The sequence below is a fragment of the Balaenoptera borealis genome, assembly GCF_965194805.1.
Source record: "Balaenoptera borealis genome assembly, chromosome: 13".
Classification (NCBI taxonomy): Eukaryota; Metazoa; Chordata; class Mammalia; order Artiodactyla; family Balaenopteridae; genus Balaenoptera; species Balaenoptera borealis.
The window spans coordinates 65,882,973-65,899,483 of NC_138870.1; the positions used below are offsets into that span (position 1 = coordinate 65,882,973).

The 16,511-nt window shown below is 37.6% G+C and overlaps 1 long non-coding RNA gene across 1 annotated transcript in view; it reads left to right on the forward strand.

The window, feature by feature from the left end:
* The first annotated feature begins 5,350 nt into the window (after nt 1–5,350).
* The window catches only part of LOC309609802, a 194,979-nt gene continuing 183,818 nt past the window's right edge, over nt 5,351–16,511 (forward strand). Inside the window, exon 1 of the long non-coding RNA XR_014233587.1 lies at nt 5,351–16,510. This is a non-coding gene — a long non-coding RNA (uncharacterized lncRNA). The remainder of the gene's footprint in view (nt 16,511) is intronic.

A 16,511-nucleotide genomic window follows, 5' to 3' on the forward strand; every position in this document is an offset into this window, starting at 1 on the left:
ACGCTTGGGATTTTTTTTTTCCCTTTAGATGTAATGTACTACGTACCTTCCACCAAGTTTTCGTTATTCTTTCTGCTTTTCAAGTCCTTTGAAGACGTCTTAGTTGTATATAGCACAATTTAAATGTGTGGACTTTTTAGGGGAAGAGATAAAATACACCAAGAGGTTGGAAATGTAATGCTAGAGCCCAGAAGACAGGTGGAGACTGGGAAGATCAAAATAGGAATCCTTAGCATAAAAATGAGAAGTGATGTGAATTTCACTTTGGGATGTTTTCCCACAAGAAAGATCTTGACCGAGAGGGGAGACAGCAGAAGCAAGAAGAACTACAATCCTGCAGCCTATGGAACAAAAACCACATTCACAGAAAGATAGACAAGATGAAAAGGCACAGAGCTATGTACCAGATGAAGGAACAAGATAAAACCCCAGAAAAACAAATAAGTGAAGTGGAGATAGACAACCTTCCAGAAAAAGAATTCAGAATAATGATAGTGAAGATGATCCAGGACCTCGGAAAAACAATGGAGGCAAAGATCGAGAAGATGCAAGAAATGTTTAACAAAGACCTAGAAGAATTAAAGAACAAACAAACAGAGATGAACAATACAATAACTGAAAGGAAAACTACACTAGAAGGAATCAATAGCAGAATAACTGACGCAGAAGAACGGATAAGTGACCTGGAAGACAGAATGGTGGAATTCACTGCTGTGGAACAGAATAAAGAAAAAAGAATGAAAAGAAATGGAGACAGCCTAAGAGACCTCTGAGACAACATTAAACGCAACAACATTCATATTATACGGGTCCCAGAAGGAGAAGAGAGAGAGAAAGGACCAGAGAAAATATTTGAAGAGATTATAGGGGAAAACTTCCCTAACATTGGAAAGGAAATAGCCACCCAAGTCCAGGTAGTGCAGTGAGTCCCACACAGGATAAACCCAAGGAGAAACACGCCGAGACACATAGTAATCAAATTGGCAAAAATTAAAGACAAAGAAAAATTATTGAGAACAGCAAGGGAAAAATGACAAATAACATACAAGGGAACTCCCATAAGGTTAACAGCTGATTTCTCAGCAGAAACTGTACAAGCCAGAAGGGAGTGGCATGATATACTTAAAGTGATGAAAGGGAAGAACCTACAACCAAGATTACTCTACCCAGCAAGGATCTCATTCAGATTCAATGGAGAAATCAAAAGCTTTACAGACAAGCAAAAGCTAAGAGAATTCAGCACCAACAAACCAGCTCTACAACAAATGCTAAAGGAACTTCTCTAAGTGGGAAACACAAGAGAAGAAAAGGACCTACAAAACCAAACCCAAAACAATTAAGAAAATGGTCACAGGAACATACATATCGATAATTACCTTAAACGTGAAAGGATTAAATGCTCCAACCAAAATACACAGGGTTGCTGAATGGATACAAAAGCAAGACCCATATATATGCTGTCTACAAGAGACCCACTTCAGACCTAGGGACACATACAGACTGAAAGTGAGGGGATGGAAAAAGATATTCCATGCAAATGGAAATCAAAAGAAAGCTGGAGTAGCAATACTCATATCAGATAAAATAGACTTTAAAATAAAGAATGTCACAAGAGACAAGGAAGGACACTACATAATGATCATGGGATCAATCCAAGGAGAAGATAGAACAATTATAAATGCACCCAACATAGGAGCACCTCAATACATAAGGCAACTGCTAACAGCTATAAAAGAGGAAATCGACAGTAACACAATAATAGTGGGGGACTTTAACACCTCACTTACACCAATGGACAGATCATCGAAAGTGAAAATAAATAAGGAAACAGAAGCTTTAAATGACACAATAGACCAGATATATTTAATTGATATTTATAGGACATTCCATCCAGAAACAGCAGATAACACTTTCTTCTCAAGTGCTAACGGAACATTCTCCAGGATAGATCACATCTTCAGTCACAAATCAAGCCTCAGTAAATTTAAGAAAATCGAAGTCATATAAGCATCTCTGCTGACCACAACACTATGAGATGAGAAGTGAATTACAGGGAAAAAAACGTAAAAACACAAACACATGGAGGCTAAACAATAAGTTACTAAATAACCAAAAGATCACTGAAGAAATCAAAAAATACCTAGAGACAAATGACAATGAAAACACTATGATCCAAAACCTATGGGATGCAGCAAAAGCAGTTCTAAGAGGGAAGTTTATAGCTAAACAAGCCTACCTCAAGGAACAAGAAAAATCTCAAATAAACAATCCAACCTTACACCTAAAGGAACTAGAGAAAGAAGAACAAACAAAACCCAAAGTTAGCAGAAGGAAAGAAATCATAAATATCACAGCAGAAATAAATGAAATAGAAACAAAGAAAACAATAGCAAAGATCAATAAAACTAAAAGCTGGTTCTTTGAGAAGATAAACAAAATTGATAAACCATTAGCCAGATTCATCAAGAAAAAGAGGGAGAGGATTCAAATCAATAAAATTAGAAATGAAAAAGGAGAAGTTACAACAGACACCACAGAAATACAAAGCATCCTAAGAGACTACTACAGGCAACTCTATGCCAATAAAATGGACAACCTGGAAGAAATGGACAAATTCTTATAAAGGTGTAACCTTCCAAGACTGAACCAGGAAGAAACAGAAAATATGAACAGACCAATCACAAGTAATGAAATTGAAACTGTGATTAAAAATCTTCCAACAAACAAAAGTCCAGGACCAGATGGCTTCACAGGTGAATTCTATCAAACATTTAGAAAAGAACTAGCACCCATCCTTCTCAAACTCTTCCAAAAAATTGCAGAGGAAGGAACACTCCCAAACTCATTCTATGAGGCCACCATCACCCTGATACCAAAACCAGACAAAGATACTACAAAAAAAATTACAGACCAATATCACTGATGAATATAGATGCAAAAATCCTCAACAAAATACTAGCAAACAGAATCCAACAACACATTAAAAGGATCATACACCATGATCAAGTGGGCTTTATCCCAGGGATGCAAGGATTCTTCAATATACGCAAATCAATCAATGTGATACACCATATTAACAAATTGAAGAATAAAAACCATATGATCATCTCAATAGATGCAGAAAAAGCTTTTGACAAAATTCAACACCGATTTATGATAAAAACTCTCCAGAAAGTGGGCATAGAGGGAACCTACCTCAACATAATAAAGGCCATATACAAGAAACCCACAGCAAACATCATTCTCAATGGTGAAAAACTGAAAGCATTTCCTCTAAGATCAGGAACAAGACAAGGATGTCCACTCTCACCACTATTATTCAACATAGTTTTGGAAGTCCTAGCCACGGCAATCAGAGAAGAAAAAGAAATAAAAGGAATACAAATTGGAAAAGAAGTAAAACTGTCACTGTTTGCAGATGACATGATACTATACATAGAGAATCCTAAAGATGCTACCAGAAAACTCCTAGAGCTAATCAATGAATTTGGTAAAGTAGCAGGATACAAAATTAATGCACAGAAATCTCTTGCATTTCTATACACTAATGACGAAAAATCTGAAAGTGAAATTAAGAAAACACTCCCGTTTACCATTGCAACAAAAAGAATAAAATACCTAGGAATAAACCTACCTAGGAAGACAAAAGACCTGTATGCAGAAAACTATAAGACACTGTTGAAAGAAATTAAAGATGATACCAACAGATGGAGAGATATACCATGTTCTTGGATTGGAAGAATCAATATCATGAAAATGACTATACTACCCAAAGCAATCTACAGATTCAATGCAATCCCTATCAAATTACCAATGGCATTTTTTATGGAACTAGAACAAATCATCTTAAAATTTGTATGGAGACACAAAAGACCCTGAATAGCCAAAGCAGTCTTGAGGGAAAAAAACGGAGCTGGAGGAATCAAACTCCCTGACTGCAGACTATATTACAAAGCTACAGTAATCAAGACAATATGGTACTGGCATAAAAACAGAAACATAGATCAATGGAACAAGATAGAAAGCCCAGAGATAAACTCACGCACCTATGGTCAACTAATCTATGAGAAAGGAGGCAAGGATATGCAATGGAGAAAATACAGTCTCTTCAATAAGTGGTGCTGGGAAAACTGGACAGCTACATGTAAAAGAATGAAATTAGAACACTCCCTAACACCATACACAAAAATAAACTCAAAATGGATTCAAGACCTAAATGTAAGACCGGACTCTATCAAACTCTTAGAGGAAAACATAGGAAGAACACTCTTTGACATAAATCACAGCAAGTTCTTTTATGATCCACCTCCTAGAGTAATGGAAATAAAAACAAAAATAAACAAATGGGACCTAATGAAACTTCGAAACTTTTGCACAGCAAAGGAAACCATAAACAAGACAAAAAGACAACCCTCAGAATGGAGAAAATATTTGCAAATGAATCAACAGACAAAGGATTAATCTCCAAAATATATAAACACCTCATGCAGCTCAATATTAAAGAAACAACCCAATCCAAAAATGGGCAGAAGACCTAAATAGACATTTCTCCAAAGAAGACATACAGATGGCCAAGAAGCACATGAAAAGCTGCTCAACATCACTAATTATTAGAAAAATGCAATTCAAAGCTACAATGAGGTATCACCTCACATCAGTTAGAATGGGCATCATCAGAAAATCTACAAACAAAAAATGCTGGCGAGGGTGTGGAGAAAAGGGAACCCTCTTGCACTGTTGGTGGGAATGTAAATTGATACAGCCACTATGGAGAACAGTATGGAGGGTCCTTAAAAAACTAAAAATAGAATTACCATATGATCCAGCAATCCCAGTACTGGGCATATATCCAGAGAAATCCATAATTCAAAAAGACACATGCACCCCAATGTTCATTGCAGCACTATTTACACTAGCCAGGTCATGGAAGCAACCTAAATGCCCATCAACAGACGAATGGATAAAGAAGTAGTGGTACATATATACAATGGAGTATTACTCAGCCATAAAAAGGAACAAAGTTGAGTCATTTGTTGAGACGTGGATGGATCTAGAGACTGTCATACAGAGTGAAGTAAGTCAGAAAGAGAAAAACAAATATCGTATATTAACACATGTATGTGGAACGTAGCAAAAATGGTACAGATGAGCCGGTTTGCAGGGCAGAAGTTGAGACACAGATGTAGAGAACAAACGTATGGACACCAAGGGGGGAAAGCCGCGGGGGAGGGGGTGTGATGAATTGGGAGATTGGAATTGACATTTATACACTGGTGTGTATAAAATTGATGACTAATAAGGACCTGCTGCATAAAAAAATAAATAAAATTAAAAATTTTTTAAAAATAAAAAAATAAAAATAAAATAAATAAAATAAAAATAAAAAATAAAATAAAATAAAAAGAAAGGAAAGATCTTGACCAAGTAGAGAAGACAGAAGAGAGCGTGAGAGATGTGGTGGACATCTCTATAGTTCATTTGGCTTTTATTTTTCAAGTGGCATAATATATTTATGCCCATTTAATGTGACATTTATAAAAGAGGGGTATAATGTAAGGGAAAAACCATTGAATTCAGAGTCAGAAAATCTGTATCCTAATCATGTTTTGTGATTTTTTTTTCAGGACGAATCAACTACTCTGTCATCTTTGTTCACCTAGATTTTATACCCTAAAGATGGTGACAGATAATGAAATGTACCCAGTGCAAATGGAGTCATTCTATACATCATCTGTGATACACATAATGTGTATCTATCAGTTCCCAGAGAACCATATTCCTGGGAAACAGTGGAAAGTCTAGAAGTCAAGTCATAGCCCAGCGAAGAACACTTGAGTGTTTATGAGTATCGTCGTGTTGAGTGTGATTTGGTCCTAACTTGGTGTCCTGAGTGGAGGCAGCTGAATATAAGCTGATTTTTGAGGGTGGTATTCAAGGTGTAGATTAGAAGCTGGACCAAATTCCCTATAGACGCTTCGAATGTGGTGGAATGATCGTTTGCCTAACATCAGTATTTTTTGAGGGTGAGCTGCCTAGCTCCCAGGAAAATGGCTTTCTTGGGAAGCTTCACATTCCCTAGTCCAGCCCTTTCACGGGTTACCGTGGGACATAGGTACTGGGAAGACTCTTTAGCCCGTTGGCAGGCTAGAGACTCAGACAGTGATGGGGCAGTGCTGCACAGAAACCTGGTATGGGTTGGACTTCTGAGGCCGAAAGCGAGCGCAGTGAACAGCCAAAGTCAGGCTCATGGTGGCTGGAGATAAATCCTCCAATCTGGCCACTGCCTAAAAGCTAGGGGCGAGTCTTTGCCAATATCAGTGGTTTCTCAGAGGGGGGAAATTCACCTGGACTCTGCTCACTTGTGAGGCTTCATGCTCTTTAGACTATTACAGCCCTTCCAGTATAAATATAATATAAGCTGCACATGCCGTTTTACATTGTCCAGTAGCCTTATTACTAAAAGTAAAAAGAAACAGGTAAAATTAATTATAATAATGTACATACTTTATTATCTTGACATATCAAAAATATTGTTTCAACATATAAAGAAGCTAAAATCCTTTTTAATAAGATTTTTAATATTTTGCATTTTTTCTTTTTTTTTGTACCAAGCCTTTGAAATCCAGCATGTATTGTACACTTAGAGCACATCTCAATTTGGAGACTAAATTTTCAGAAGGACTTAATCTGTACTCAGATTTCAAAAATTCACAGTTAAAAGGATTCACATAGGTAAGCTGTTCCAAACATAGTTAACATGAATTGAGTATCGGTTTTAAATTTAAATTTTAGATAATTACCATTAAAGTTAAAAATTGAGTTCCTAAATTGCTACAGCCTGCACGTGCTAGGTGCAAATGACAACACGGGGCTTTAAGTTGAAACTTTTCCAATGTATTCAGACTCGTTTTTCCCTTCACATGCAGATGCTGAGTTACAACAGTTGCTTGTAACTATTGCAGTGACCCACTGAGTGAAAAACCATGGAGTCCTTAATAAATGTGTCCACTTCTTGTCTGGACATCTCATTTCATATATATATATAATATATACATATATAATATATGTACATGTATATACAGTAATTATATAATTATATGTATATATATCTTCATATCTTTACATATATATATATCTCCATATATTTACATATGTCTTCTTAATCCCAGGACAAAAACTGTCTACTCATCCCACACTTGGATGGAAAAGGACCTCTCCTCAAAGAGAGACAAAAGTTCTTTTTCTGACAGGAAAGAATTCTCTTTTCTAGATTAAAAAAAAAAAAAAAAAAAAAAAGTTAACATCCAAAGACATTTTAAATAGCAGAATGACTCCCAGAGCAAGATCAGAACTTCAACACAAACCTGTCAATAATATTAACATATATAAATATAAAAAGAGAATGTTTTTAAGATTGCAGGTAGGAGAATAAGAGAGAAATATCTACAAATACACTAAAAATGGACACGCATACTAAGTATGAGAGAGAAGAAACAGATTAAAGCAGTGCTTTTTCTGATCTGGATAAAATATCCCTCAGGGCTAGCCACCTACTTTTTTTGCCCACATTCACTGTTTACCAAACAACATTGTAATTGTTTATCTTGCTTTCTAGAAACCCCCAAACCTATAAAGGTATTTCTCAAATGTAACATTTTTTTGCTTTCTTTTTCTTATATATTAAAATTCAGTGAATATTTCTTTCCAAGATCTGAAACCTCATATTTCCTTGACTACACATGGTTGGTTTGTTTGTTTCCTTGTTTGTTTGTTTGTTTTTTAAGATCTGCTACTAGAAATTATTTCATCTGCAGAAGCCACAGGGCTGACTATAGAGAACACACTGTAAGACGTCCCCTTGTGAATGTAGCACAGTAATTAGCCTTATTAAAAAATAGTATACCCTTTAGCTGTTTGCTTTCTTCAGCATCAATCAGGAGTTTTATTAACTAGCTTGAGAAAAAGATGTCTATTATACTGGGGCACGCTCAGAAACTGGAAATGATTAATACCCCAAACAAACATTACGGTTTAAGTAAAATGAATGAGTTATCCTATCAAATAAAATTATACTTGGTACTAATGTTATCTTAAATGCAAACCTGAAAATAAAATTTCTATATGCCATTAGCACAAAACAATAGTGGAGGAAAGTTTTCGGGTGAGCCAGTTGGCGGGTGTAACTATGCGAGAGCATTCATGTATTACTCCTTGCAGGACACCATGGACTTGCAGCATGCTCTGGAAATTTCCTTCTCACAGAATGACTTACAGAAGATATGCAGGACCTCCAGAGAACTAGAAACTAGATCATGTGCAAACAGAGGAAAACATTTTACCAGCCAGGCAAATATTGATACTGCCAGAAGCCGGCCTACAGTTATATTGTGACTATTAATTTCAAAGAAAGGTCAAGTTGCAGATCAGGTCTCAACATTACTAAGGCAAAAATGAAATAGGAGTTTGAACATATCATAGGAAAATACTGTAAACAATTTTATTTATGTATTTATTCATTCATTTTAGGCTGTGTTGGGTCTTTGTTGCTGCTCGTGGGCTTTCTCTAGTTGCGGCGAGCGGGGTCGACTCTTCGTTGTGGTGCGCGGGCTTCTCATTACGGTGGCTTCTCTTGTTGAGGAGCACAGGCTCTAGGTGCGAGGGCTTCAGTAGTTGTGGCTCGTGGGCTCCAGAGCACAGGCTCAGTAGCTGTGGCGCATGGGCTTAGCTGCTCTGTGGCACATGGGATCTTCCCGGACCAGGGCTTGAACCCGTGTCCCCTGCATTGGCAGGCGGATTCTTAACCACTGCACCACCAGAGAAGTCCCTGTAAACAATTTAAAATCATTACCATTTATTGGGAAATCAACCCATGTTAATTTGAAGAAAAAAAAGATCTTGTGGCCAAACAGTTGTAACTTCTAGCATACTATAATGTTAACAGTATCATAGAGATCTGTCTACAAGGTAGTGTAACCAATTTTTAGAGGGTCTACAAAAATTTCTATTAAGTAATTTTATATTACTCTTCATGTAGAACAAGGGACCTAAACTGAAGAAAAAGTGGAATCCCAGAATCAACACTACTTTTCAATCAAAGGGAACAATTTAGTTAAATGGATGCCTTTTTAATATGTATGGGACACTAATTGGAAAATGCCAAAAGAAACAACAGTGATACTGTGATAGTTCTGTTTTATGTACACTTTAGCATTTCTAAACAGATATTAAGAATCATCTGTGGCCTCTAAAGGTAAGACATTTGTTTTATCTATTGACCATCCATTATCTTATGAGTGCATTGAGTATACAAATGGCTGATTTCAAGACATAATACGTGCTAATGAAAGGATAACATTTCTCCTCTCCCCACATTTTGGCCTTAGGCCATAGGGGATAGAAATTTCACCTGGGAAGAGCTGCTGAGAGACTCTCTCTCCATCTCCACCCCCAAAGTAAGGGCCTTGCACAAGTAATGGCCTAGTATTTTGGAAAGGAGGGGTGGGGTGACGTGGCCAAGTCAAAGCCTAAACAAGTTGTGTTCGTAAAAACCTCATGTAAAGATTATTAGCCAGGTTTCCCTCAGGTTTTCTCCAGGGTCCTAACCTGCTCTTAAAAGCTCTACCCCTTACTTGAACCTGCCCAAAGTGGGAGTACTTATGTGAATGGTAATATAAGCAGCTGCTCACATTTATCTGCCAAGGAGGGCAGAATGGTCTCAAATCTACTTGTGTACAGATCCAGTTCACCAGCTTTTATGCAGTAAGCATCCCTGGGCAGGGTCTCTGCAAGCAGTGGGAGGAGATTTTGGAAAGATGTTGAAGTTCCCCAGCTTCTCCACCTGCAACCGAATGAGTCCAACTGTCTTCTGTCTTCAAATTGGCATTTATGTGTGTGATGGTGAAGAAGGGTAGCTAGGAAATCTTGATAGCATCTTTAATAGAACCCATACATGTCCACTTCTAACTACAACAGAAAGATTAAACAAAAAAAAGGTAGATAGTAAGGGACTTGAAGCCAGCTAGCTCTCATATCTTTTTAGTTGTCTTTGTTCTTAGAATTCTATTCATAATTCACTGCCTTGAACATAATAGATGTTCAATTAAAGGTGCTGAATAGATAAGGAGAGTCTTATAAGGGCCGCAAGAAAAGGTACTTATTAATTAATCATTTTTATATTTAAAAACCACTTTAGCCAAAGAACATTATTATTGGGACCATGAAATGAGAATAAATTTATTTCCAGGGCCACTTGGAATAATCTTCCAAAATTTGTTTACCACAAGAGAAACTACCTCTTATGGAATTTCTGAACTTAACTGTATTTACTGTTTGTTATTGAAGCTAGAGAACGTATGGGAATGCCAATTTTTGCCGCCTATTTTAAAGATACGTCCTCAATCAAGAATAAATGAAGCACATCTGTGGATGCTTTCAACAAATAGTTTAAATAATCATTCCCAATTTATTTTTAGGAAAAAATGTAACAGAAAATTTCCTTCCTCTTGATTTACCTCCATGACCTCAAAGTAACAAGTGCAGAAAACATCCACAAAGCCAATAAACTGTCTCTATTAATGCACTTACGCATTTCATCACCTTATGCTTTCACCCATTATCCAAAATGTGGATAATTTTTATTTGCATTTCAAATCAAAAGATTATTTCTTTTAAGGATGCTTTTAAGTGATGACCATAAGAAGCACATTGTATAGTTTGTTACATTACAAGATGGAAAAACGCTTCCATCTGAGCTGATTCACCTCACCTAAGTTATAACAGAGGCTGCAAACTAATACCTTCTTGACTGATAAGGTACTAAGTGACCTACCAATGATTTTTTTAAAATTGTAATTGCTTACTGTATTAGTTTTCTGTTGCTGGGTAACAAACAACCATGTAGCTAGTGACCTAAAATCACACCCATTTATTATCTCATAGTCTGTAAGTCGTAAGTTAGGCTGGGCTCAGTTCAGTTCTCTGCTTAGGGTCTCACAAGACCAAGATGAAAGTGTTGGCTAAGATGAGTTCTTCCTTGAAGGATCTGAGGAAGAATTTGCTTCTAAGCTCATTCAGGTTGTTGGCTGAATTCAGTTCCTTGTGGTTGCAGGGCTGAAATCCCTATTTTCTTGCTGAGACCACTCTCAGCTCCTAAAGGTTTCTGGGTTCTTGGGCATGGCCTTCTATAGCTCTGAAGCCAGCAAAGGCTGTCATAGCTACCCTTGTCCTGCTTTCCCCCTCTGATGCTATGTCATTAGATTAGGTCAACCTTTTGCCCCATAATATGAAAGTCATGGAAAAAGTATCACATTAACAGATCCTATTCACATTCAAAGGGGATGGGATGATACACGGAAGGTCATTGGGAGTCATTCTCAAAATTATGCCTGCCATATTTACCAACATTTAAACATCAGGGTACTTCATACAGATATCCAGAAATCTGGTTTCTCTTAAAAGGAGAATTTCCAGCAACATTGGGTCACATTCCACCATTACAGTTGGCTAGACGTGACAAGTGATAGCCTCTTTCAGAAGAGCATTCACCAATCGCCATTCATGTACATCCACCCACTTTCACTCTGTACCTATTTCTGTTTTCAACAACTGCCTTACAAAATAAACAATACTGCAACACAACCTTCCTGACAGAGTGCATATTCATACCTCTTCAAACCTAAATTTATCCTGGAAACTCAATGATATCTGCGCCTTGACAATAACAAGATAATCTCAAGCTGGCACTGATGTTCCTTTGCCTCTCAAGACTGATTCTTGTAATAACATTTCAGTAAACTTAGTAATTCTGAGCATGTACCATCTTTTGGTCGGATAAGTGAATAATCGTGCACAAATTAAATGCTACCACTGAGTTAGCCCATGCAAAAGACACAAATGTACTCTCAGTGGACAAATGTATTCCTGTGTAATCATGACAGCAGCAGAAAATGGAATCTGTCATAAAAAATAAATCATCCAAGAGTCAGACCATGTTCACACAACTCAGAACTAAATTTCATTTTCCTTGTTCTTCAGCTAAGAGTCTAAACAAACACTTATAAAACAGTCTGACAGATCACATTGTTCATCAAAGTTGGATTCTACAGCCTCAGAATTCAGATGTCTGAAACCGTGGCAGCTGGGAGACCCACTGCTTCTTGTGTGCTGGTCTCTCTGTGATCACACCTTCATTCAGTTAGGTTTTCCAGTTTCAGAAGACACAGAGTGCAGAGAGGTGGTGCAAAGCCTGCTGGCTGCTTGTTTTGGGGGGAGTGTGGGAGGGAAGTCTGGAGGTGATAAGGGTTGAAGTAATGGAATTAGCTAAAGGTTGTTGTGGGTGAGATTGTGGAGGTGCTACTTGTCAGGGTAAGACGTTCAGAAATTATCTTATGGCAGCCAGGGAATCTCATTTAGGGCAACAGAAGAGTACAGTAGTTAGAAGTCAGTCTTTGGAGCCAGACTATGTGGGTTCAAATCCCACCTCTGCCACTTCCTAGCTATATGACTTGGGGTGAATTATTTTTATACTCTGTCTTAAAATCTTAATGTAAAATGGGGACGACAATGAAGATGTGTTAATATATTTACAGCATTTAGAACAGTGCCTGATACATAGTAACAATCCAGGATATGTTAGCCATCACTACTACTCTAACAATCCATGTTGGGGCTAACACTGAGATAAAAGAAGGAAATAAGAAACCACAAATAAAACTTGTTGGAAAATAACAAACAAGTTTTATCCCTTTAAATATGTATATTAGATTCCTCTGCGCTGCTGGGAAGAGGCACACTTGAGTTGCCTCGGTTAATTAGACTTTATTTTAAACCTATTTTGCTTCTTTCTGCCTCAGGTCTAATGTTTATGCAAGACCTACTGCCATATAGCTCTTCATCTCTTTGCTTCTGTTCTCTCTACTAACTTATTTTCTTGCTAAGTGCTTCACGTTTAAATTTAAAAGAAAGGATGTGAGTGGTTTTCCCAATCACCATTAAGTGTGGCTCTTTCAGCTGTGCCTAGCATGGCAGAGAAAACACTTGTAAACCTGTGTTTCCCCTACTGCATGCTTGTGAAGGTAGGTTGCAGATAAATACATTATTTTGCTGTCTTTTCTGCTTTTAAGGTCATTGGTGCTTCAGGTTGTGGTGATGAAGAGTCTGTGAGAGAAAAGACAGAAGAGACAACAGCTTTATTGCCAAACTTTTCAACAATAGCAATGAGGAACGAATAGCTAATTTACTCAGGGGTCGTTGACTCAAAGAACAGCTCTTGTGAAGGCAACATATTGTAGGTGGCGTGGGAGAAGGGGAGGAAGCAGGACATGGAACGGCATAGAGGATGGGAATAGTTCTTGTGTCAGAATAATGAGAGGCTCAGGAGTGTTTCATATTAGAGAATAGAAGAAGATGGGGAATTTTAGTAAGAGTTCTTGTTGACTATGTACATGGATCCTTCTTTTGTTCTTTGAGAGATTAGGCAAAGATTGGAAACATCATTTGAACCATGCTTCTTTGATTGTGAAACTTCCCTAGCCTAACCATGTGGAACACAGTTTAAATAGGTTTATACAAGGGACAGGCAAAGAGGAGTTTGGGCACGGACATCACTCTGAGGCTCCCTAGAAGGGAGCAGTTTAATTAGATTATTCAGTACAGCAATGGATCCTGGAATTCCAAACACCATGCTGATTCTGTTACCTTCTTTGTGAGCATAATATGAATTTAATTACTTGACAAAGGACTTTTTTCAAAATATGAAATTATAAAATAACATTTGGCAACCAACAGATGTTTTAAATGCATACCTTTTGAAATCAACAAAAATTGAACTAGATACTTGCATTTGGTTTCTAAATGTGCCCTCAAGAGATCTTGTGTTCAAATGTATAGATGCTCTAGGCAATAGAGAGATGTGATTAAAACATCTGGTCCAGACAAAGATTGAAACAAATTCAAATGCGGGCTTTTCCACTTATTAGCTCCATTGCTTTAGATAAGTTAACTTGTATAGTGGATTTACATTATGTACACAAATTCTTTGATATTCTTCCCTTCAAGAGTTGGAGCCCAATTTCCCTCCAGTTGAGCTTCTGCTGAATGTAGTGACTTACTTCTAATAAATAAAGAGAAAGTGACGTGTTTGGATTTAGAGAGTAGGTCATAAAAAACACTTCAACCTCCTCTCTTGGATTGCATGCTCTAGAGAAACCCAGTTGCCCTGTGTGAGAACACAGCAAGCAGCCCTATGGAGAGGTCCATTTGGTGTGAAGCCAAGGCCTTCTGCCAACAACCTTGTGAGTGAGCCATTTTAGAGTTAATCCTTTAGCCCCTGTCAGGCCTTCAGATGACTGCAGCCCCAGCAAACATCTTCACTGCAGCTTCATGAAACCCTGGACCAGAGCCACCCAGCTAAGCTGCTCTCCAATTCCTGACCCATGCAAACTGTGTGAACAAAAAAATGATTATTGTTTTAAGTTACTAAATTCTGTGGGTAATTTTTGTTACACAAGAAGTCATTTTGGTAATATTTGGAAGCCAGCATTTGACAGGGGTTCAGGAAAAACATCTAACTGTCCTGGCCATTACAGTAGCTGCTAGCCACATGTGGCTATTTAAATTTGAATTAAAGTTAAATAAAATTTAATATTCAATTAACCAGTCACATTAGCTACATTTCAAGTGACTCTATAGCCACATGGGACTATTGTATTGGATAATGCAGATATGGAACATTTTCATTATCACAGAAAGTTCAATTAGTGTTTCTCTAGAGCAATGAGGCTCCAATGGGAACCTGCAAAGACTTAGGAAAACATGGATACATTTTGTGATCTTTATTTGGATTTAAATATTTGAGATGTTTGGCATGATGATTATTTTTAAAAAAAATGCATTCCAGATCATTTGGACCACTGTCTTAAAGCCAAATATTGCTAACTGATTTCTGTTCGTGATTTAAGACCTTGAATTTGGATGTTTATAATGGAGTTCCAACCAGGCAGTGCTACTCTAAACGTTGAGGGCCGTTGATAAAAGAACAGAGTTTAAGTCTCTGCATAAACAATGGGCACTTAAGATGTCTGTGATATCAACCTATGGTGTCAAACATGCTGACTGAAAGTTCAGTCATGGGAAAATCGGTTTATCAGCATAACACACTGAGAAGTCAGTGATTCACTTTAAGCAAAACAGCATTCTCTACATATGAAATTTATCCTCTTAATTTGACTATTATTGATTATATAATTTTGTTTGTATTTGTAATTATCTTTGACCTTATAAATGGATAGTGGCTATACATGCAAATATAGTGTTATACTTAACCATGGCTGTCCCATTGTAAAAAATTAGTATGATCATACTGAGATTCCATGACATTTTCCTCCTTTAAAAGTGTACCTCTATGACTCAGATTTGGAAAACAAAAATCCTAGAGATATTCCATTCATCTCAATTTGCAATTCCTAATTTCTGTGTATCCGAGTATAAATTCTTGAGCAAAAGATCCTGACTGGCCCAGCTTGAATCATGTATCCCCACTTGTCCAGTGAGCTATGATTAGGATGGCAGGTTCACACTAGTTAAATATTTCTCTCAGGCCAACTCATATTAATTGAGGTACTTTACAAAGAAGAAAAGCTGGGGAGATACCCCCAAGTTGCCATCTACAATGCTATTAACCATTAGAGATGAGAATCATGCCTGGAAAAGAAGTCTAGTTTTCCTTTCAGTTAGCAGACTTACGGTTTACCCGAGCCTTCACAGAAAAGAATACCTAAGCCTGAATGACCGGGCTGGGGGTACCTATTTTCTGCACAGTAACAAGCCCATGAGGGAGGTATTTTTAATGGGGAACCTCTCCTTGCACTTCATAGCATATCCAGTAGGTGGCCCTGTCTACGCTTTTGCAAATGCCCGTGAGTACAAGCGCTTCTTTGATGGTGCATTTCATTAGCTCTGTGAGACACCTAACTACTTGCAGAGAACAGGCTTCTAAAGAGAGAAAGGCTTTGATGAATGCAGTAGCCTTATATTAAGTTATCGGCATACCTTTTGTTATGTTGATTGTGCCCTGATTTTTATTTGAACCGGATGAAAAATAAAAAGGGCTGAATTTCTCCCTCAGCTATGCCCGTGCAATTCTTTCCAAGAGCTCACAGAGCTAGGTCAACCCTTGCTGGGTAAAACAGGTTGGCCTTAGGGCATGCTGTTTTCTCCAGTGTCCTCTTTTCCTGCGTCGTGGAGTGGCCTTGAGAAATGCCTCTAGAGCCCTGCTATTTATTTATGGGGGCAACCAAACTGCCTTTAGTCACTACCAATCTCAGTTTCACTGCTCTTGATTCCTCTTTTCCTCCTCTCCTCCCTCAAATCCATTTGCAAAAGGCTTCTGTCATCTTCCACTCTGCCTTGTCACCTTCCCAGGTTCCTGCATTCTTCATCCTTGCTTAGTTTATTTCCCTTTAATTTAAACCCATATCTATTTTTCACTTAGCCTTTTGAGAAGTCTCTCCAGG